At 30.5% G+C, this 26298-nt stretch overlaps 1 protein-coding gene across 4 annotated transcripts in view; it reads left to right on the plus strand.

The window, feature by feature from the left end:
* The window catches only part of LOC106880693 (uncharacterized), a 559449-nt gene that overhangs the window by 111188 nt on the left and 421963 nt on the right, over positions 1 to 26298 (plus strand). The window lies entirely within an intron of this gene.

Below are 26298 nucleotides of genomic sequence, written 5' to 3' on the forward strand. Positions count from 1 at the left end.
CTGTAACACACACACACACACATGTATACATACATACATACATACATACACACACACACACACACATACATACATACATACATACATGATGGGCTTCTTTCTGTTTTCATCTACCCAATCCTTTCTGGTCAGCCTAGGACTATAGCAAAAGATTCTTGCTCACGATACCATGCTGTGGGATTGAATCCAGAACTATGTGGTTGGGAAACAAACTTCTTACCTCACAGCCATGCCAGTATCTGTTGTTGTTAGTTATTTTAGAGATTTTGCTGGAGTGATGTTCATGGTAATGGTAAGTGGTGAGACAGAAAGAAAGAAAGAAAAGGAGAAGTTTTAGTGGTTGTGTTTGTTAGTGGTGGTGATGGTATTGCTGATAAATTTCTTTTTTCATAGAATACTCTTTCATTCTAAAGATGTTGCTGTTGAGTAAAATTTGAAATAATGCTTAAATATGGATACTATGTCAGCAGTTTCAAGTTCGAATATCCCAGATTATAACAGAAATGTAAATATGAGAATTTACTCAAGTCATACGTTTTTAGCAAACTTTGGTAGAACTTATTTATAATGAATTCTTATTCATTTATTTTCATTTTTTAGTGTACCTTGTCAAATACCTTGAAAAAATGACCTGACCTTTGAATTTAAAAAAATGTAAACTTCAATATTAATATAATAATACATACATGAATCTCTAGGTTTTATAGTGAGTTTGGAATGAAAATCAATAATTCATGTTTTGTTTTATGGCTATGGTGGCTATGGTAGCAATAAAGAGATGACACTGATGAATTTATTTTTTTATTTATTAGACTAAAATTTATGTTTTTAAAAATTGTCTATGATTTAACACATGCAAAGTCTGAACCAGAACATTCACTTTGTAAACTTCAACATTCAAAAAAATAACTGATACCCTTTGTAACCATTGTTTGTTTATTGCTGGTAGTGGTAATATTTATTTATTTGTTGTTGATGTGCTGGTATTAAAAACTGGTGGTGGTGGTGGTGGTGGTGACAGATGTTTGCTGTAGTTATTCATGGTGGTAGCAACAGTAGCAGTGTCTTCTGCACTGTATTATTTTTTAGTTTTTATTTCATTCTATTTTGACTATTCATTATAGTAATTTCATTGCAACAATTAATAATGACTCGTGTTTACCATAGAATTTCCACACATCTTCACTACTATGTTTTATAATCATTTTCTAGTTGCAGAACAATGGGTTATGTATTCTAAATCCAGATATTATTTTTCTAGTTTTCTTGTATAATTTTGATAATTCACTTAGCTTCCAGTTATGATATCAATATTATTACTATAACTTATCACTGGAGATGTAGAATATTGATACCTATTATCTTAATTTTGGCATTTAGCTGTTATTAGTATTAATAAAATGCCTCTGTCCTAACATTGCCTTTAATTTATGTATGTTGTATAGTCTATCTTTTACTTGTTTCAGTCATTAGACTACTTATTTTATCAGTCTCTTTTGCCGAAATGCTAAGTTACAAGCTTGTATATACACCAACACCAGTTGTCAAGTGGTAGTAGGAGACAAATACAAGCACAACGATACACACACATAGAGAGACAAAAAGGGTAAAGATCCCTTTGGTCATGAATGACCATGTGATTGCACCTAGAAAGTTCCCCTCCGAGGCACAAGTCCAGGCAAGGTTGTTTATAGAAGACCAGCAGTCACCCATGCTTACCAGCCTCCCTTCTCCATGCCACTGATGTTATCCAAGGGAAAGGCAAATACCGATACAGCTTGGCATCAGTGATGTTGCAACACATTTCTACAGCTGAGTGAACTGGACCAACATGAAATAAAGTGTCTTGCTCAAGAACACAACACAGCCTGGTCTGAGAATCGAATTCATTACCTCATGATTGTAAGCCCAATGCTTTAACCACTGAGCCATGCAATTTCATAACACATAGATACATACATACATGCATACATGTGTGCATGCACGATGAGCTTCTTTCAGTTTTTGTTTACCAGATCCACTCACAAGGCTTTAGTTAGCCTGAGGATATAATAGAAGACACTTGCCCAAGGTGCCACGCAGTGAGACTGAACCTGAAAACATGTGGTTGAGAAGCAAACTTCATACCACACAACCATGCTTGCGCTTATGTCTAGTTCATTAATTCCTATGCATTTGTAAATCTGTATTTGGTGTAATTATCTCAATTTTTTTTCTACTGATAGTATTAGTGATAGGTATTAATGTTCTTCTTTTTAAGATTGCCTTGGCACACATTTCTAAATGGAATTTAACGTCACTTACTTTACTGGGTTTATGTATCATATGTAACAGTGTTTACAGTTACTTTTTAGCTGCAGTGTATAATTTGAGGTCATCCAAACAAAAAGTGGTAGTTTTATGTACTCCCTTAACATTTACATCTGCAGCTTGTCTGATTTAGATTGTTGATTAAAGATGTTAAAACCATGTTGAAAAGAAGTGAGGAGAAGGAGTCTCTTTAGAATACTTGTCTTTTAGTAGGGATGGAATTTGTTTAATATTCCTCCTTTTTTGAAAATGTTTTGTTTATAGCTTTTTATTAAGTCCAACCCATGCTAGCATGGAAAGTGGACGGTAAATGATGATGATGATTCATGTTATGTTTGATGTGTCTGCTTATTGCTACTGCTAAATTACTCATGATTGTTTTCAGAATCCTTATGTGGAGATCCTTGTTAAAAGTCTTCTAGTCACCATTCCATGCCATTCTCAGACACTTCTGTTACTTTCTTCAGTTTTTGATTCTTGATTTGTTCATAAGTACCTTACCAGTAATATAGCATCAGTGGTGCTTTTGCTTGGCACAAAATCAAACTGCATGTCATCTAGGCTAAGTCTCTCCCTAATTAGTTGGGCTATGACCCTCTCTGTAATTTTCATCACCTGATCCAATAATTCGATACCCCTGTAGTTATTTCTATCTAAAACATCACCTTTACCTTTGTAGTAGTTGACTATGGTGCTGCTACACCAGTCATTGGGTATGATTCCTTCATGAACTACCTGATTTATGAAGTGGGTGACAAGACCATAACCCACACTGCCTGATATTTTAAGCATCTCTGCGGTGATTCCTGATGGGCCAGGTGCTTTCCCCGTCTTCATATCCTTAATTGCTTTATCTACCAGGGTACTGTTGATTCAGGTAGCTGATCCCTCAATTGGGTCAACCTTTGGCAGAAACTCCTCCTCCCATTCATTCACCACATTCAGCAGTCTTACATAATGGCATCTCCAAACCTCTGTCTTTGCAGAATCACCAAACACAAGGGCCTGCCTGTGTCTGATATATGGATCAAACAAAAGTTAGGAACTTTATCACTCCTAGTGCTTCCCAGTTGTAATTTGGTAGCATCTGCACTACTTCTTGCGTTACTACTATTTTGTTCAACTGCAGTACTTATTCACTTGAACATTCTCGGTTGTGTCAAGCTGTTCACTGGCTAAACTCCTCAAAACTTTTCTACTTCTCTTGTTGTTGGTGCTGCATTGATTTCTAATTTGTTTTTTTATCTAGTTCTTGATAAAAATCACTTTGTAGTCTAATAAAACTATTTTGTTAAAAAAAGAAAACAAATAAAAACATCACTTATAACATCTTCTTTGCGATTTAGCAAGAATTTCATTTCAAACATTCTTTGATTTGATGTCCTTCTACTTTTGTAGTGTTGTTCCTTTGTAGTGTATTTTTCTCTCTCGGCTTCTTTTCATTTGCCTTTTTTTGTTGTTTATTGCATTAAAGATTCAGAGCTTTTTTTTTTTTATCTTTCACAGTAATATTTTTCTAAATTATTTGCCTGAATTTAGATAGTCCTACATTAGTAGTTTTGAGGAGATACCCACTTTACTTTGTTACCACTGTAGCTATTGGTTAGATTGTTTCATTTATTCTCATGATATTGATGATTGCATCTGTTTTTCCCTATGTCTATGAATGCAAGATTTGCATTTTTCTCACTGTTATTTTATAGTTATATATCTTTGGGAAGGTTTTTGTTGTTTCTTCATAAGATCTTCTATTGATTTAAATTCTTCAGCTATTTCCCTCTTCCAGTTATTGTCATATTTAAAATTTCCATCTGAACAATTTGTATTTATTCATATTTTGATTTGTGTTCTTGTTCTGTTTTTGTTTATCAGTATCCTGTAGATATTTTAAGTTACAATTTTTATTGATTTGTTACAGATTTGGTTTTCTTTGCATGTGATGAGCTCTAATTTCATGATTTATTTTCTCAATGTTAATAATTTTAGTGTTTTGGGGTTTTTTTTTAGCTGTTGGCATATATTTTTGACCATTGTTTCTATCTCCAATATACTCTTTTAATCATTCTATTTCTGATCTGATATCATTTTAGTTATGAGAATGTATCTTCTTAAATATTAGCTAATTGAAAGTGATCCAGTGATAACAATTAAATTAGGATCAATTTTGCTTCTCATATTAGGTGTCATTGTGGTATTCCCATTTTTTTTTTCTTTTTCAGGATAGAGTAGACCTGCAAAATATCAATGAAACTTATTCTTCTCATGTCCAAATATCATTTTTCTTTTACTTGTGGACCTCTTAAGGCAGTGAACTGGCAGAATTGTTAGTACACTGGGCAAAATGCTTGGCAGCATTTTGTCCATCTTTAGGTTCTGAGTTCAAATTCCACCAATGCCAACATTGTCTGTCATCCTTTTAGGATTGACTTACCCCTCACCCAAAACTGCTGGCCTTGTGACAAGATTTGAAACCATTATTTTCAGCAAATAACAGCTTAATTGTTTCTGGTGATGTGGAAATTTGCATACTTCATATTATGTATTTTTTTATGTATTTAATCAAAATATGTCTTCCTTTTTAACCTTGGACTGAAAGGTTAATTTTTCTGTTGGTGTTGTTCTTTTTATACTTTCTTTCATGGGTGTGTGGAGTGGCGTTAAGTCTGTATGGTGAGGTATTTTACTTTTTGTTCCATTAGTGTGTTTACACAAGGTGACTTATTGGGTATTAATGCAAACATTCACAATCCATTACTTACATAAAAGTCACACAATTTCAATACACAAAGGCACACAGGTATTCTTCAACTGTTTTGTCATTTTCTTTGAGAAGTAATGTCTACTGTTATTCCTTATTATTATTATTAGAACAACTGATTGATGCCTTGCAGTATTTAATGATGATGCTCCTATACACCTTCTGAGCTCTTTCAAAAGACTTACCAGTAAATTACTTGGTTCAAATTTATCTACAATAATATCACCTCAAATTATTTTTTATTGTTAATATTAGAAATCATTATTAGTATCTTTATTTTTACAAACATCAAGAGTTTTCTTTTTTACATCAAAAGAAATCAGGACCAATGTGGAAAAAATATTAATAAAAATGTTGAAGGTTAATAAACTGGATAATAGTATTTACTGTCACTAATGAAACTCTTTTGAATATTTTTTCTACCTCCATTGATATTTTGGACCAGCAAAATCATTAGTGTTAGAGAAAATAGACATAATATTTTATGGGATATAGTTACATTCTGAGTCAGCTGAGGTCAGGTATGTCTTCCTAGTTATATGCTGAGGTTGATGTTATCAACTAATCTCCATTTCAAATTTTCAGGCCTTGTACCTCTGGCATTTTGAAGGGCATCAAGCCATAGAAATTGTGACAAAGTAGATACTGGAGCTTGACACAGTCTTCTGGTTTACCAATTCCTATTAAATGCCCAGCCCAAGCTAATGTAGAAAATGGATGTTAAATAATAATGGTGATGATGAGGTGCCTGTATTAAAAAATAATTATTATTATATGACTATTTGCATATCTATTCTTAATATGTTCAGGTGGGTTAAATGCAAAATATGCTTTTGTGTACATTGAATGAAAACAATTTCTCTCTTTTATGACAACAATGTCTTATGAGCACACTGTCATTGCAAGAGGAAGAAGTTGTTTTGAAATAATGTACAACTACAGAAATCAGCATTTTTTGCATCTGAACCTGAGAAGGGGTATTATGAATATGCAAATAACCATGTAAGCTCACATTACTCAGGACAAATAATGATTTTTAATTATCATTGTTTTAAAGTAGTAAGGTGATGAGCTGATAGAACCATCAGCATACTGAGCAAAATGCTTAACAACATTTTATCTATTTCTATGTTCTGAGTTCAAATTCCAGTGAGGTTGACTTTATCTTTCATCCATTCTGGGTCAATAAAATAAGTACCTGTTGAGCACTGAGGTCGATGTAGTTAACTTATCTCCTCCCTTGAACTTGCTGGCCTTGTGCTAAAATTTGAAACCATTATTTCACAGAAGTCTTATTTTTATTTTGTGCTTCACTTCACATATTTCTGCACACCTTGAATACATTCAATATGAAGAATCACTATTATTATTATTTTGTTACTAATATATAGCATAATTCATATTAAATTTAAATTATTACAAATAGTGATATAATGTTTGTAAATTCAGAAATAATATTTTTGTCTTTGTATCTTACTTTGCAACACTTTGTTCCTATTTTGTTTCCAATCTATTTTGTTCAGTCTGATGTGTCTTTACCAAAATATTGAAATCTTATGAGTCTTGGCAATGATTTTCATTTGTATTATAGCCTGATGTTGCAACTTCAGTGCTATCACTTATTTGTTTGTTCCATATATATTCACTTGATAAAAATTATTTTGTAATATAAGTCATGTTTTAAATATATATTCATATATGTATGTTTTTTTTACATTTCAGGTAAGTTTTCTCATTTGGGATAGTACTGAGGCTCTTTGGGTATTTTACTGATGGATTTTACATTAAATGTAAGGTAGGAAGAGTATTAATTTAACTTTTTATTCTATGAATTTTGTGGATTTTTTAAAAATTGTAATCAACTTGTGTTAATGGTCCATACAAAGAAAATAAATATTTCACAATGAAAATTATTGTTATGCTTTAATACACACTGGAAATAGTTTTGTTTGAGTCAGAAAATTGGTGATATTCTAATCATGAAGAAATACTAAAAATTTGTTTCAAGATTTGTGTATTTTATTTGAATATTTTCCTTTTTACTTCAAAATGCATTTTCAAAAAATGAATTGAATCTTTTGAAAGCAAATAGAAATGAAATGATGTTTTGGGGAATTTATGTATTTTATTTGAATATTTTCCATTTTTTTTTTTTTTTTTCAAAATACATTTTCTAAAAATGAAATGAAACTTTTCAATGCAAATTTATATAAAATAGGAATGAAATGATATTTTGTGGAGAATGGGAGAGATGATATCATTGATCCCTGTGTAATACTGATGTGTATTGAGCTAAATAGGGAACCACTGCATGGTACTTGACCTGTTAGGAATCTTAAATCTCACGTTATTATCTTTAGAAATAGATGACATATTAAATAATATACTAGTATTTATACATTACTTGAATAAAAGACAGGATGGTCATGCTGACACATAGATCTACTCAGGATTGAATTAGGATTAAGCAACAAGAACTTATGCATATTGACTTATCTACTAAGAGCAAAATGTGCATCATGATAGTATTTAATAAAGTTTGAACCATGGCCAAGGCAATATGATGTAAGCCAATGGTTCAGTGCTTCTTTATTCTTAAAGACTTGTGTACTTTTCCAAGTTCAGGGCTTACAAATTTTACTTGTTCACTTCTTCTTAGTTGTAGAATAGGTACTGTTGTTGGAAGCAGCATGAATATTGTATAACTGCCAAGTGTTTTGTGAGCTCTTAGTTTTGGCTTCAAGTAATTCTAAGGCCAAAGCTACTGTAGACTAGTGTTTTTGTCTTGGGCGACAATATCGTTCAACCATAGATATTGTAAGAAGCAAATACCAGTACACTATCAGTAGTTGATAGAAACAATCTTAGTAAGGCTCAAAACTCAACACCATAGATCTCTTTATCTGACTTGCTACAATTTCCACTCAGGTTTACAGTTGTTCCTTGTTTTATACCTGATAGTGAGGAAAATACTGTATTTCTTACTTTAAAACAGTTATATTTCAATCAAGCACATATTAAAGAAGACTATTTTATTATTAACTGTAACAATTAATATTATATATAAGGAGAGCTCGGAGAAAATTCTTGCTCATTCGACCTTATACAGTCTTGATCAATTTACACAAGAAACAAACAAATAAACTAATTGAAGAAGTAATAGGCTGTAATCTTTTTGGAACTAACTGACCTTTCACTAAATGTATTGAGAACTAAATAATGTAATTTGTAGAGATTGCCAAAACTTACAGAACACCTCTCACCTCAGAGATATTGCGTACAATAGAAAAGTGCAATTCATTATATAGAGATGCTAAATGAAGAAGAAAATAAAATTAAATCCTGTGACTAATATTAGGAAAAAAGACACAGTTGGAAAACTAGAAATTTCGATTGGATTTCCGAAATAAAAAGAGTAAATAGAAAATTGGTCATTGAGACATTTGTTAGTTCTCACTTGCAGATTTTTCCTATATTCCACTAGAATAATCTTATTTTAGTCAAGTATACATGGTTGTTATTAAAAGAGAACCAGAGGAAAATCAACAAAATACATTTTCAAGGAATATAAGAAATTTATGAGAAACAAATAATCCAAAAAAGAACTAGTTTTTGGTTGTGTATTACTAATAATAAATATATAATACAGGAGATATAACGTGTTAAGGAAAATAATGTCAGATAAGAAAAGCTATTACTTCATTGCTTTCAAGCAAAAACATTATATGTTTCTTGCTGTAAAAACAAGTTTCCGCAATATAGTTAAAAAGAGAAGTGAGAAGTCCTGTACAAGCAATATTGTTATCTTCGTGACAAATTACTGTTGATAAAAGGAATATTGTAAAAGCAGCATCCTCTGCAGCATTGATTTTGTGATGAACAATATTTAAAAAAGCAATCAACCAAGTGAGCAGACACTTAGAAATGGGATTTGAAAAGTGTTTTACATGTATTTCAGACAAACTGAACTGTCATTTAGAATTGCACCTTAAAAGAAAGAGAAAAAAATCCTCTTTGGCAGCAATATTTTTCTTTTGGTTTCACATCCAGCCTTTCAAGCAATACACATGAATACATGAATACATATACAATGTAGGTATGAGTGTGGGTATATATCTGTATGTATAATGTCTGTGTGTATGTATGTATGTGTGTGTGTATGTATATATGTGTGCATGCGAGTGTGTTAGTGTGGATGGGTGGGTGTATATGTGGAACAGCTTAATATTTGAACATCTATTATTAAAAACCTATTATACTTTTTCCCCTTTTCCACTAAGGATATTGTATATTTTCTCATTAGTCCCTCACAGTTTATGAATGAGTAGCTAAGATTTTCTACATAAATTGATACCAGATGTTAAAAGCATCAATTTTAAGTAGAAAAGAAAAACGGAATAATAAATCCTATCTGTGGGCTTATTTCTTCTCTGTTCTGTCTCAAACTGGGGGCCTTCAAATTTTCATTTCATTAACATTTTCAAACTCTATCATCTCATCTTCAGTTGGCAGTGGTATCTTCTACCATCAGTTCATTTAAGTTATAAACCATGAGACTCATATGATACAACTGATGCCAATAACTTCTTGTTATCAACTCCCATTCCTCTGTAAGAGCCAGGGAATGGCACATATTTGCCTCTTGGACATGCTATCCATTCAAAAATTTCTTGGCTGTGTCACAGTATCAACATGGTTTCTGCAAATGTTCTAGTTTAGAGTAATTCTACTGAAGCTGGACATACTGTTGATTTATGTTACCCAGTTAAGCTGTACCCAATGTCACGCAAGGCATTGCAATGATCCCCAATCATAAATATATGGCAAAACAGCTAGAAAGTGCTACACTTACAAGGCCAATATAATTGTTAGTTATGGAACCTATAACCTTCATGCATGCATGCAAACAAGAAGATATTGGTCATCTACATTCCTTTAAGTAGACTTCTCACCTGTTCTTGATTACTGATGAGAACTCCATCACTGGTGGACCTCTGACACATTACCCATGTTGGTTTATAATTCAGTGTAATATATAATATTTTTATGTTCACTGATTTATACAATACTTTATTTCATATGTGTTCTATTTGTTTGAGGTAGAGCAACTGATGCATTTCATATCTGTTCCTTCTCCATTTGTGACCCATGAGTTTCTCAAAATATCTTGCATCAACTTGTTCCTGTTCCTGTCTTATTGTAACACACATAGATATATAATTCTTTAATTGAACATGTCTTTATAAAGTTATCAGCTTAGTGATTCATTGTTATTTAGATGTGTTTTGATGAAAAAGAGGTATATTAATTTCAAGTGAAGAAAACAATGATTCTGTATCAGCAGTGGAAAAAAAGAAAAGAAAAAATCCCTCAAAAATTATTTGCCAAGAGATGGTTATTTCATTTTCATGACTCATTTCCCAAACCATAATTCCTTTTCTACAAGGATAAAAGTCTAAATATGTGTGGCAAAAAGAGAGATTAGCGTCGTTTGGGAAATTCTGAAAAACTGTAAACTATACTGGAAATAATAAAAGTGTTGTCAACTGTGTACAGCTGAGATTTACTATATCTTAACTAATTCAGCTAATTATTTAAACAAGAGGCCTGAAATTTCTTCAAAATATCTTCAGTAAAAGAAATTCTATCTAGCTAACAATCATTGTTCCTGATTGAGTTACTGATCTTAAACAATAAAACCATTGGGAAGGTTTATGGCAAACTGGTTATTTATAATCTGGTTTCCCAGAAATTCTGCGCTACCACTTTGCATCAGAGAATTCTCTATTCATGTACAGTTCTATAAGTGTCACCTTGTTGCCACTTGAAATTTAAAGACAGTTAATCATATCTATATTTCATATTATATAGTTATGTTACATATATATATATATATATATATATATATATACAGAGAGAGAAAGAGAGGGAGGGAGGGACATTTGTATATACATAGACACACACAACTATATCAAAATAAAAGAACCATTTCCATTTGATAAATTGATTTGTTGATGTACCATTAGACTTAAAAGCATAAAGTCCAATCAGAAGTTTACAAACCTTCACCCTGTGTTACTAAATGCTGATGATAAAATCACATCATTTGAAAAATTCTTTGCTGAGATGTCATCTGAAAATGGTCTATTTGTTGAGAAACTTAAATAGATGGAATACTATTCATTTTTAGTATTATATAATAGTAAGTTACTATGTTCATTTTATGGTATTACTTTGTTCATAATACAGAGTACAACTACCATATAACATGCATCCATGTACTATTAATCAATATATATATATATGTGAGTATCTATATTGTTGGCAGAAGCCTCTATCCTTCTAAGAAGATGATAGAAATTCCAAGTGTGGTTGCTGTTCTTAGCCACCAAGGATGAAGATGGTATTGTTGCAAGAAGGTGATGTCATCTACTTTTGTACTTCAAGCTGATATTGATTATACTCCATATCATGCATCTGGGATGATCAGTTTGTTGCTATTTCTTCCCATTGTCCTTTTTAGATGTTTGCTGTATGGCAGTCATTTTTATGCATGTGCTCTATATCTTATGTAGAGACTGCTTGTTGGACTTGATCAACATTTGATCTGACTACATGGCAGATTTGTAAGCATGTGATTTTTACTCATGCAGTGCACTTGACCAAATAATTCTGGACAAAGTTCACTATTCTGCTAAGAACATCTGAGTTGGTGACCTTGTTTTTCAATTTTGGTGCTCCCACATTTTTCAAAAGACATGGGGAAGCAATTCTGTTTTCTCTCTTATATGACATGTTATATGTATTGTGTAGGAGGGTGGTGAATAGGCATTGGATAACTTGGTGGTCAGCATAAGGTTTATGTTTCTCCAGACTTTATGAAATTAGTCATCATTATTAGTTTGTACATTAACCTCTGTACTCTCTCTCTCACTCACTCTCTTTCTTTTTCTCTCTAGCGTGTGTGTGTGTATGTTTGTGTGTGCTTGCATGTATGTATGTCGGGAGGAATTGTGTCTCCTTGTCTTTACATCACCCAATATTTGTTAGCAACTGTCACTGTCATACAAGCAGGATCCTTCATTTCCAATTTTCTGTGTAAACATGTCTGGCCATGATGAAATATTTCTTAGCTTGGCAAAAAAGCAAGGGTTGGTGACAGAAAAAACATTCTGCTGTTGAAAATCTGCTTCAATAAAATCATCTGACTCAAGCGAACATATCAGAGTGGGTGTAAAAACAGTGATGATGATGCATGTATATCATATATGTGTGTGTATTATATATGTGTATGTGCATTAAATTCATGTATGCATATATGTTTATATACACATGTATATAAATGTGTGTGTACATATGCATGCATATGTATATGTTTGTATAAATGTGTGTGTGTGTGTATGCATGTGTATATGTGTATCTGTGAGTGTGTACCTATATAGGTTTAAAATATAAAGTTCACTTGTCTTTTTTGAAAGCTTCTCTTTGAAGCATTATCTTTTTCTCTTTCAATCTATGTTAAAATCATCTTGTATTGGCTTGCCTCTGCAGCTGCCTTTATTTTCAATGTAGTTTTACTCAAAACCATTTTCGCTGAATCTGAATGTAAATATTGCGGTGATGAAGATGTAAGCCAATAGACTAGATTTCTATATCCAAACAGCATCTAAGATCTCAATAATTCACTGGCAGTGTAACAAATTTTGCAATGGAATGCTGCAGGATTGCATGTAGTTTGAGAGAGATGGAATCTAGTTGAATGGATCACTGAAGATTGTATGTTAGTTTCTTTCATTTGAACAGATGAAAGTTAGTGATTGATGGCGCCTGTATGGCTAACAATTTCATATAGAATGATGCATTTCTTTGAAGATTGTTCATATTATTTGGTTTAAAATCTAAGTAGAGAATTTAAATACTGTTGACAAGTAATGAAAATGTAAGTACAGTAGATGGTTTGAAATTGAAAGAAAACAGAGTTAGTGATGTACTATCTTGTCTTAATTTATTTTCATGTATGATTGGATGTTATCAATCTTGTTGAGGGTAGCTGTTGTGATGATTAGTTATAAGTATTTCTTTGATAATTTTATAGCGGGTAATTTTTTCAATAATTTATCATAATTTTAGAAATTTTTAAAATAAGATTTTTTTGTTTGAATTTTATTACATAATATCTTTTCTGCTGATTTTTAATTTTGTTTGAGTTCATATAGGTTTCAAATTTTAGCACCAGGCTCGTGATTTAATGGGGAGGGGTTAAGTCAATTACATCAACCCCCAGTGCTCAACTGATACTTATTTTATCGACCCCAAAAATATGAAAGACAAAGTTGACCTTGGCAGAATTTGAACTCAATGTAAATACGGACAAACTGCTACTAAGCATTTTGCCTGGCATGCTAACTTTTCTGTCAGGTCACTGCTTTTGTATTCATATCAAATGCACACTCTGTGCTATCTCTATAGTTTCATTATAAAAAAGTGAAAACAATATGCATTTTTTAAATATATATTTCTATATCGACAAAGTTATTAGAAATAAAAATATATTCAGAACATTCAGGATTTATTAAAATATCTGCATGTATTTTACTGGCTGCACACACTGGTTTTCAATAGAAAATTTAATCAGTTGCATATGCCTCTTTGTAGTAGTTAGTTGTTTGCTATATATTATTTCAGATTGTTCTCTGTAGGAGTAGATTAAGGGGTAAAGTGAATTTAAATTCTATTCTGATTGAGTTTAAGGGAGAATATTTAAATTGTTTTACATAACTTTTTATGTGTATTACCCTCCCAAGTCTGTTTCAAAATATGGGTTCACATCAATAATCTTGTAAAGCAAATACAAAAGCAAAGTATTCACAAATATTTCTATTATCATTTCTGTTCATTGACATATATTTAATTTGTTTATTATGATTTGGAAGGAAGTAAAATGCCTGTAGTTATTCTATTTTACCATTTTCTGAGTTAACATACGTTTAGGACAATAAATCAGGTACCAGTAATATACAAGGATCATGTCAATCAACTATGCTCCTTTTCTACAAATCTAATGTAAAAATTCTATATTTATTATTCATTGGATTTTTTTTTATTGATAACTAGCTACTGGCATTAAATTTGGATGGAGCAGTTTTTATTGAACTCTCATTCCATTCCTACTTTTGTATTTCTCAACATTAACAAGACAGTTTATGTGACATGAAATCAAATATTATGGCAAATAATTTTTGATATTCAAGATCTATATAGAGTTATATATAAACAACTATTTTTTTTTTTTTTTACATTTTATTCACATGTAAACAAGAGAAAAAGAAACGCATATCTTATCAATAACTCTATATACATTTTCTTGTTAGTCTTTTAGTATTCAATATTAACCATTTGACAACCTGGAATACTTATTGGCTCTAATCCAAGTGTTCCTACTTTAAACAAATCTGAAGTTATTCTTTAAATCTATATACTTTCAAAATAGTTGTGTGGTTTGAATTTTCAGACAGATTATTAACTGAGGTATATTTAAACATTGGCAGCAAGGTATTTTATGGTGGTGCTTAAGATGTTTGAGAGCAGTTTTAGAATATTTTCAATTATTGTGTCCCTTTTTTTACTTGGCTAATAGTCAAAATTTAGTTGATTTATTATCATAAGATTATTTTTTAGTGTACATAAATACATATAACAATTTTCATTTTGACATCCTAAATGGAATGGAATTTACGTTTTTTTTTTTTTTTGTTGAATTTCATTCTTAATTCACAAAATTTCAGCTCTTCACAAATATAAGCAGACAAACTCAACTCTTAATTTAGAGAATTTTCTAGTTGTTAGAAAATATATGTATATTGAAAGAATTAAATAATAAACAAATATTATCTCATAGCCAATTTCAATTTTCTCTCCAAGAATTTACTACTATATTTGTACTATTGGCTTAATAATGCACTAAGTTTTTAACTTTCCTAGCAGTTTGGAATTTTGAAATAATTTTGCCCATGAGTATAATGTAGTGGACAAAGTTATCTAAATCATTTCTGATTATATCTTGCATCAACTAAGTACTGTTCTTTGCTTACAAACTAACAACGATATATGATGGAAAAAGTCAATATTAGCTGTTAATTTTTCATCATTACACACAATTAAACTGGATAAGCTCCTTTGCTTACAGATTAAATGCAACCTTATGATTCAGATTAACTATTCCTCTGTGCCATATGTTCCATTTTAACGAAGTTCTTTCAAATCCATCTTTATTTCAGCTGTCTTCCTGTGATAATTTATTTTCTTCATACACATCCACTGTCTTATCTTATTGTAGTATACTGTTTCTATATTTCATTGATCTAATTTTAAATAGTTATTATTTAGACTGTAAGTGGGCAGTGGAGTATATTGTTCACAGACCTTCATAGTTTGGATCAAAGTGTGGGTAACCATTTTCAAGAAGCAGACCACATGAGACATAGCATATCATCAGGCAGGCCACACTACTAATAGATATTTAAGGTAATATTTCATTTAGGTATGCCATTCAGAAAGTACTACTGGCTATAGTTTGTCTATAACTGGCTTAAGTAATTAAATCAGGCTGTTTAAACTGATGGAGGTTGTGTTGAGAACAGGAATGGGGAAGGAAAGGGTTTTTGAGGAGCCTGTACTTGATATTAAGAAAAACAGTTTTAGCTAAATGATCAGGAAGCAAGATTTAGTTATTGTTGTTCTTTAGTCTTTTGTCCTCAGTTGACGAGGTTTAGAAATTGTATTTCAAGTCTTCTGCTGATTCTACAGCATATATCATAGTTGAACAAAATACTTGTCTCCAGCTGAAAATTTATTGAATCAAAATAGAGAATTTTTGAAAATTAAAATTTATATTTTTATTGTCATTGAAACCAAAACATTTATCATTTTAAGTATATTTTCACATAGTTCCTCAGATTTTTCTGAATATTGTATGCAAACTTTTCTAATTAGACAATATAAAAAAAATTTATGCTTCAGATTTATCGTAAATAAGATCATATTTATATTGGTCTCTCTTTATAATAAAATATATAGAAATAAATCTGATATCTATTGAACATTAAAGTGAACATGAGTAAAAGTGAATGCGAATGGAAGTGAAATAAATGGTGCAGTTTCAAAATAAATTGTCTGAGTACATTGCATGAAGCATCAGTACATATATTGAAAATGAAGAGAAATAATAAATATTTCAGAAAAGGTTAGGAACTTAGATCACTTCTTATGCTCTAGGGAAAGGGGAATCTGATGTTTTGAGAGTTGACCCTTTGTCTTAGGAAATAAATATGTTTTATGTTGTGATATTAATCACAAATGAGTCATTTCAGAAATGATTATTGAAACAGTCATTTGCCGAGTATGGCAACAATAAGTAAAAACTCTTCTGCCTACAAAAACATGCTTCACATATAACATACTGATCTTTACTAAAATTTGCTTCTGCAGCCATGTGCAGTTTCCTAGTCATTGTCTCTGTCTTAATATCATTCCATGTGGTTTCCAACTTACATTCCATCCCTCAATGATTTCTAATTATAATAATTCTAGTTATGTTTACCTCTCAAAACTTATATTTGCTAATTACTTTCTCAAATCTGTCGCATAATTGTTGCTAACACAAGATGTCACCTGATTCTTTGAACTTCAGTTTTGATTCACCTGCCTGATAGTAGAGGATGTTCCTTGTTCAAATAGTATTTTTTATTAACGAAAGTGTGTACAATCAAATAAATTCTCTCTTTACAAAAATACTAATTATGAACGCCTTCATAAAGGTCATTATTAATTACAATTAAAGATTCTATATTTTCTTATTACAACTTCAAATACATGGCATATAATGAAAATTCTTAATGGATACATTTCTTATTTCAAGTTTCATTATAGAAAAAACATACCTCATATTTTGAAAGTAATATCTATTACCAATAACAGGGAGAACATTTCAATTGATTGACTATTTCATTCCTGAAATTAGATACTGTTTATTCAAATTGATGTTTTAGAAGACTTTTAGCTATATTTTCATTTTGTTATATTCATCATTTCTCAGTCTTCTGGTATTGAATTCCAATTCATTATTAGTTGTATACATATGTGAATATATGTATAATACTTTGTATTTTTTCCACAATGTTCCATTCATAATTTTAGTTTTTTGCTCTTGTCTGTGTTATTCCTATTTTAACTTTATTCATTTCATTTTATAACAATTTCCATTAAATAAATTTGTACTTATATGTTATATGAATGTCTGATATCATTTACATGTATTTTTAGGCTTTGTCAAAGAAAAATGTTTGAAGAATTTATTATAAATGTTTTAAAGCACATGCAAAACATATAACCAAGATAACAGACATGCCTTAATATTCTGATATAAATTATTAATCTATGTATGAATGAAAGCCCAACTTAATTTTAATTATTTGTAAGTGTTCTGTCTTTCACAGTTCAGCAAAACATTACACCATATCTTGCATGAGAATTGCTTGGTTAAGTTACTTGCCTTATGAGCTTCATCTGTTTCTTGTCTTCCTACTTAATCATTGCATCCTTTCAGTGCTCACTGATAGAGTTCAATGTAACACATTCCATCAAGTCTAGTGTGTCTATAATTTGATTATGTTTCTCAAATTCTCCTTCGTGTGTATTAAGTGCTTAAATGCTATAATCTTTACCAACAATCATTCCTATGCAGATGGCACTCTTCTCCACCCCCAACATTTTGCTCACAGTTCTCATCATCAATGTATCATCAAGATACCTCAAGTCAAAACTATATTGCCCCCATAAATAGGGACCTTGAAACATAATTCTATTGAGCAGGTCAGTCTTTCAAATGCACATATACATAATCACTGCTCATATCAAAATAATCTCATGCCTCTTTCACTCAAACCTTTCTCAACACACTATTAAAATCCTCAGAGGTGCTACATATACTATCCACGCACTCTCTAATGACACAGAAACTGCTGGTTTAGAATTATGAGGTAATACTTTGACTGAATATTTATTGAGAATCTATGAATCTCAATTGAGATCCACAATGGAATACTACTCCCACATCTACTATACACATGAACATCATTGAACGCTTTTAAAAGAAAGCAATTTGGTTGACTAGCAGTTGCTCACTCACCAACATATTTCAAGCTTCTTTAGAATTAGCTTTAAACCACCTCCACTCAAACTCCCACTTTCCCTTCGGCCTTAGTAAGTGGCCCTGTCTTTGTAGGTTCTACACTAACTGCTATGTCTAATCCCTCTTCCCTTGAATGTTAACCTATTGGAAATCCTTTCTTGCCTATGTTTTTTTTTTTACTGTTGTTGATTTGCAGATGATTACTTTAAACATCAATCACCTCAATCTCATCAGTTTCAGAAGATTGATCAAATCAAAGATTCAGTCCCTTCTTTTTGGTTAAACCATAAAAATGATATCAAATTAGTCAAAATTTTATTTGTTTGTTCATATACAAATATAATATTTATGTCTCTTAAAGAAATCCACTTTACAATAGGATTTGCTGGTGGGTTTTATTTGAGAAAACATGTCAGAAACATTTTTTCTTTTTTTCATATTTTGCTTAGAGCTTTCAAAAAGCACTCTACTAACACCTTATACATATTTCTAAGATACTTTTATATATATAAGTTTGTTTATTTCATGGATTTTCATTTTGTGTTTCCTACTGACACATGTATTATATTTGACATTTGTAGGGATAGTATTTGATGTTATTTTGATCATAATCTACAGGCATTAAGTTACCTTGTTACAAAATCAATTAAAACCAATGATTTCATTCTTACTAAAAATACCTATACAGCATCATAATCATCCTAATTCTTTTATGATTTGAATTTAAAGCTTTTAGTCATACACACATGTGCATGCACACACACTTGACCATGCACATGCATAAACATACATGCACACCAATGATACTAACTAACATTAAGGTTTAAATTTAGATCAAATTTATTGATTATGGTTTGGGATCAATTGCTTTCATTTAAACATGTCCTTTTTGACAGTTAATAATTACATAAGGTTGCCTTTCATACAATATAACCCAGCTTTCAATACAATAATCACATTGAAGATGCTAATGAAACTATAGAAACTCAGACTTCTCAATTCCACCTGGAAATACCATCCACATTTCTTAACAAATAGACACAACTAATTAGGATGTGAATGTGTATACTCCTATCTAAAAGCAGACGTGTGTCTCATAGCTGTATTCTTCATATATTGCTCTATTCCTGTATATGTGAGTATATTTACATATATATATATATACACACACACACACATATATATCATTATCATCATTGTCGTTTAACATCTGCTTTCCATGCTGGCATGGTTTGGATATATATATATGTATATGTATAATACACATACACACAATGCATTGCATTTCACTGGGTTTAAACTATCGTTCGCTTGGATCTACAGAAATAAGATCTAAAATTGATTAACTTATACAGTCATAATAATAAGCACAGAATTAAATAGAGTACAATTTAATATTATTTACTACTAAAATTATGGATTAAAAGTGTCTATTAAAACACGAAGAGTGAAGCAATAAGTAATTTATAAATAAATGAATAAATAAATAGTTTTAATTTCTAAAAGTGAAAAGTATAATTTATTAGATGGTCTTTTCTGGTTGAAAATGTCAACAAGTGTTGTTATAAACAAATCTTAATACACTACTGAATAGCAAATGTCTGTCTGATTTATTGTTTCTTCAACTTTGATGTTATGTATAATTTTTAACTGCATTAAGTACCAAATCACCTCCAACTGCTTTGCTATTATTCAACCCTCTTCATAGAAGTTTATGATATAGTTGCTTCAAGATAAAACTCAAGTTATCTGGGAAGAACCATCACTTCAGTACCACTCAGACCGATTTTCATGAAATAAACAAATATACACTGTCAATACATTTGACAACTACAAACTATAAATTAAAAACTTCTTTTCTTTTTTATATTTTTATTTATAATATCTTCTTTTAAGTTTCTATAAAATCTAAGCTATTTCACAAATTATTTCCATAGTATTCTCTTACATTGTTCTTAATCGTATCATAATCTGATTTCAATCTCTTATGTTAGTAAAACGTTAACAGTATATTAGACACATCTACATATTCTATTAAATTTCTAAATACATTTTTTTAACATCAGCCTTTTAGCTTTAACATGTATTTTTCTAAGGTGCTGCAGTTGCATTTTCATAGTTGTATCCGGAATTATATGCAAATCATGTTGTTATAATTGTGTAAGTGAATTTAAGAGAATGTTTTAATGGGAGAGAGCTTTTAATAGTTTTCTTTTTTAATCTGGATACTTTTGTTAATTATATTTGCATGTCTTAAGCAATTACTATTAATTAGAAAGTTCATTCAAGATGTTATTTCTTGATTTCATTTATATCTAATATATTTCATTATATATTTCATTTGTATCTATAATTTCCATTTAAATGCTTTACTTCTATACTTTAATTAATTTCATTATTAATCAATGATATTTGCAACAATGCGTAGTTTTAATTTAAAAAATATCCTAACTTTGATCTTGATCAGATCTATTATATTTAACCTCAGAGCCAATAATTTGCAGAATCAAAGTAACTATTACACAAATCCCATAGTATTTAGTGTTAAAATAAGCAAATAAAAAACTCCAAAATTTATAATGATAACAATATTAATTAAATTCAGTGTTTTATTTGAAATATTTGTGCATATCAACATTCTGTAGGTTGAAATCTACATGTAAATTATTCAGTGTGTCTATCTTTAATACAGAAGGTAATGCTGGCATTTCTGTAAAATTTTTAAACCATTTAATGGAAAAAAATATGTTATTTGTTAACATATTTAAAAGAATATATTGTCTCAAGATCATTAAGTGTATGCTTCTCATAAAATTTTATGAGAAGCTATTTTAATGAAGAGAAAGACTTGGCATGATTCTGACAGCTTGATTCTTGATGATAAATCATTGAACTGAAGAATGTCTTTTATTGAAGATTCTTTTATCATCTTTGTCATTTTCCTATTCCATTCTAGATATGCAGATATGCAGAATATCTTTTATTTTACACTTTGATTTTGGCTAATCTCATATTTTCTTGATTTATTTAATTACTTCCTACCAAATTGTCTTTGATCTACTTCTGTCACGATTTGGTACTACTAACAGCCCAAAGGACTTATTGTCTCAGAATATGTCATTTTCAGGAAATGTGTATAAATGTTCAGTATTCTTTCCTGCATAAATAAGTCAATGTCTTTGATGTTCAGTCATTTTCTCTATCTATTAAGGATCACATTTTCTTATCAGTTAATATTGCAAAACCAATAAGCCATTCTCTACTTATTTTGTTGATTGCTCATTAATCCTTTTGATTCCAAGCTACATCAGACAGCCTCTGGTTCTACGATACAAAGCTGTCTATTTTAAAGTCTTTGCATCTAAATTAAAACCAATCAGTACCTGCATGATAATGAACAAGTTAGTTACTTCACTAAACTTTGCTAAGTTCTTGATTATTTTCAAAATTAATTTAAATATGTGCATGGCATATTACATTAGAAATATGGTCATGAAAAGGTCGAGTGTAATGTACTGTCAAGCTGGATAGGAACTCATTTTATCTGTCGCCATTACAAAGAGAAAGAGAGGGGTGAGTAGTCTTTTGTCACTAAGATGTTGCATTACATAAAAGTTTTCAATTTCCTATATTATTAAAACTTAGACTTTCACTATTAAGTTTCCAATTTTATTAAGAGAAGTGATCTATTACTTCCAGTGAGGCCTCCATACAGTTAATGGTCTTCAGTTTATGGTTTATTCCTGCTATTTGCTGTGTGGTATATCTAGCTCAACTAAAATCTTGGTTTTTATCTTACTCAACCACAAATACCTCTTCTTTCTTTGTGTACTTATTACATTTGTATAGATTTTATTTTGAGGAGTTTCTTCTGCCTTCTTACTGTTAAGATTATGTTCATCATTATATGTGATTTTTGTGGATGTTGTATTTTGGTGAAGGACGATTTTTTCTTCAGTTCTTTCTGCTCTAACCTTCGTGCAGTGTTTGAATTGATTTTACTGAGATATTTTATAATTTTTCTATTATATATAGTATATTTCTCCTTAGCTTCATTCCAGTTAGTTCTATTATTAATAGTTTAGTTTATATATGAATTGGTATATTCTTTTTGAGTATGGAATTTTCATAGGCACAGGAGTGACTGTGTGGTAAGTAGCTTTCTTACCAACCACATGGTTCTGGGCTCAGTCCCACTGTGTGGCACCTTGGCCAAGTGTCTTCTACTATAACCTCGGGCTGACCAAAGCCTTGTGAGTGCATTTGGTAGACGGAAACTGAAAGAAGCCTGTCGTATATATGCATATATATATATATATGTGTGTGTGTTTGTGTATGTTTGTGTGTCTGTGTTTGTCCCCCCATCTTTGCTTGACAACCGATGCTGGTGTGTTTACGTCCCCGTAACTTAGCTGTTTGGCAAAATAGACCGATAGAGTAAGTACTATGCTTACAAAGAATAAGTCCTGGGGTCGATCTGCTTGACTAAAGGCGGTGCTCCATCATGGCCACAGTCAAATGACTGAAACAAGTAAAAGAAAGTCCTCTTCTCTCAGTAATTCTCTGACTTTTTCCTGGACAAAACAATGTTTAATGATTTTCAGCTCCATCTAATTGATTTTTAATTTGCTGTCACTTTTCTTATGTTATATAAGGAAAATTATTAGAATCCACTGGATCTTTTGGATTCTTCTTTTCATGTGTAATAGCTAAAATGTAGCTCATTAGTTCTAATGTTTCTCAGTATGACTGTTAAAATTGCTTGTATAACTTTTAGTTAGATCTCACTGAAACCTCAGAAACCTGTTACTTTTAGTAAAATATTCACTGGCATTACATTTATGCTCTATTGTCTACAATTGCATACAGCAAAGGTATTAATCTTCTACCTTGTAATGAATTTCATAAATATACCTTATTTTTTTTCTTAAAACATATATAAGCCCTTTATTATTCTGGGATTTTAAAGATTTCTTGGTCATTATTTGTCACTGTCCCTATTAGAAATTGTGTTATAAATTTTGTTTAGATGTTTTTTACTGACATTTCTACCAGCTGTTACAGTGGCTTCTTCTTGAAGCTGGCTGGTCTTATTCCACCTTCATTCAGACACTCTTTGTTCATCTCTCTTCTCATCGCCCATATTGTTTCCACCTGTCTCCATTGTCCCAAAAGACCTGCACTATTCACTACACCCTTGTCTTTCCTCCCCAAGACTTTTAGCTTCTGAAATTCTTATATCTGTTGACTTGCAATTATCCATGAAAACCATTGACCAATTTGATCTCACTAGTGTGGGTGGAATGAGAATGGAAAAGAACCAATTACAAAATGTTACTTGAGTATGGTAAGGTGCAGACTTGTGTCTATATATTCAGCAATGTAGCAATTTCATCTGGTAATGCCTGTGGATATTTTCTTGAAAATTACAGTTAAAGCAACAACAATTTGATTGTATTGCTTTCAAAGTTTTAAAAATAATCTTTGTGTAATAATGAACCACAATAGAAAAATTATGATAAGTATTTACAAAAAACTACTTTATTCTGAGAATTACAAACAATTTGAACTTGTGACAATGTCTACTTTTCAGTTCATTCTAATATAGTAAAAAGAAAAAAGAGAATGTAAATTTCTCAAAATTAACAGCTTGTAAGTATATAAAAAAAGAAAAATATTAATTAAACATAAAATTCTATATAACTGATCAAGAGAAGTCTGACTTAGAGAAAGTGTTCAATAATTATCTGTTATAACTATATTTTTGTTTTACTTCAACATATGCATTGAAATATTCATCGACAAATATGAAGAAAATTACCTTCAGAACACATTTACATAAAAAAACATAAAAACCTGAAAAATATTTGAAAACGTGAATTTTTTATAAATGTACTGCCATATATTTGGCATTTCTAAATCAAGCATAGTTATTATGGAGAAAGAATTGTATGAATTTACTTCTGAAAACATGGAAAATAATTTTCTTTTCCTTTCATACTTTATTCACAACTTTGATGGAAAAATAATTTTTATATTACTGTAACCTACATAGGTGACTGAGTGCAAATAAGAATATATTTACAAAATTTTACGACATTTTTCAAGATTAATAAAGTATATAACATAAAGAAATTACAGCTAGTCTTATTGCAAGCAGCAATTTGAAATATCAATATTCTTTTTTTATCTTCTATATGATTATTATTTATAGATTATTTTTAATGAAACAGGATAAAACAATTAAGAATATTTTAATTGTTTATATAGTTTTATAGTAGTTAGCTCTATTACTATAATCTTCAGCAACCAAATTATCATTATTTTAATGTCTTTTCCAAAAAAAAGCATGTTTTGGATATTGGGTACATAATTATTCTATTAAATTTCAAAGACCCTGTGGTTATATTTATTGCTGCTATCTCAGGAAATCCTCATCTTGTTTTTATTTCCTTGTGAAGTTTTTATTCATGCCTTTATAACTAAACATGCATAATTCTTTCTATTGAGCATCAGTAGGTCATGCATTTACATATTTCCTTCCTTGTAATCTCTTAAATCTTGTTTTTCTGATGAGTTTCAAACTTGTAGTTTTTGTTAAATTGATTCTATAGTTAAATCCAGATCAATTCCTCGCTAAAATCTCATGTGTATAGATTTCAAACATCTGGTGTATTGGATTGAAAATTTCAAGTTAAATGATGTATTTCAAAATCCTACTTCAAGGATAATGATATATTATTATCAAATGTACTAATCAAATTTTCAGACAGCAAATATTGCAATTATTCATGAACTGCATATCTGCTTTTGTTTCAGATATTCCTCCTGCTGCTCTGTATTCCCCTATCCTTTGCTATAAACAAAGAGTGTTTGCTATGAAATTATGGAGATGAGTTACAGATAAAATTCCAAAATCAATTTTATTCTCAGTTACTAATACCACAGTTTTCTGCAAATTTTATGGTTTGATATAATACAGTGGTATGTGTTGTGAAAGAATGACACTGTTAACATATTTAATTTGGATTTTGAGAACTATGAACAACAGTGTCAGATGTGTTATTTAATAACTCATGCTCAAACCATTTAGAATTGGTTTGGAGATATTGATTAATTACATTAAGCTATGAAAGACCAACTTTATTTCATAAGAAATAACCATTACTGTACTTTATATATCCAACAATTATTCTGATAGCAACAATATATATAAAATATTTCTGAATATTTATTTCATAATTTCTTATAAAATCAAGTTTATATTTTTAATTTTTCTTTCTTACCACAGTTGAATTTATTTTTGACAAGGATTGCATGAGAAACTAAGTCATTTTATGCAATATGTGTTCTTGATGAGCATACACGTTGCTGTTGAGCTTCAGGTCAGCCCTGATTCAGTAGACTTATGATCAAGAGTTTTCCAGCTTATATCTTTTTGCATGCGTGCATTCGTGAAGTTAGACAAATATGATATCATCAACACAGGGCTGGATTGTCAACCAGTATATTCTTTTACTGTTATTTTTTACTGCTTTAGGTTACTGAATGGCTGGGCACAGTCTTTAAGAGCTTATTCTCTAAACAATGATAATTATATAATTTCTGAGACAAGAAGCAACGTAGGGAGTTAAAAGCATGTTCTTATAAGGATTTTATCAGAAGAGTAACATTTAAAATGTGAAACTTTTGCAGATGTTTTTCAGTCTAAATAATTAAAAGAAAATAGTTATGTAAGTATAATATACTTAATTGATAATTGTTGAGTATTTTATGTGATATATGGGAATTTCTATAAATATTTGTGAAAATATAGCTACATAGATAAGTGTGCTACCTGCCAGACTGAATGACTCTTCAAACTGGTCAGTTTTCTCTCAGTTCTCTGCTAACAGTCCTGTCAGCACATGCTCTTCATTTCTAACTTAACAGATGAATAGGTGATTAACAATCTACTTGACTATGTCTCTCTCTATATATCTTACATATAATTCATAACCAAATGCACAAAACATATGATACTTTGCATGTCTGCTTGGAA

The sequence above is a fragment of the Octopus bimaculoides genome, chromosome 3, assembly GCF_001194135.2.
Source record: "Octopus bimaculoides isolate UCB-OBI-ISO-001 chromosome 3, ASM119413v2, whole genome shotgun sequence".
NCBI lineage: Eukaryota > Metazoa > Mollusca > Cephalopoda > Octopoda > Octopodidae > Octopus > Octopus bimaculoides.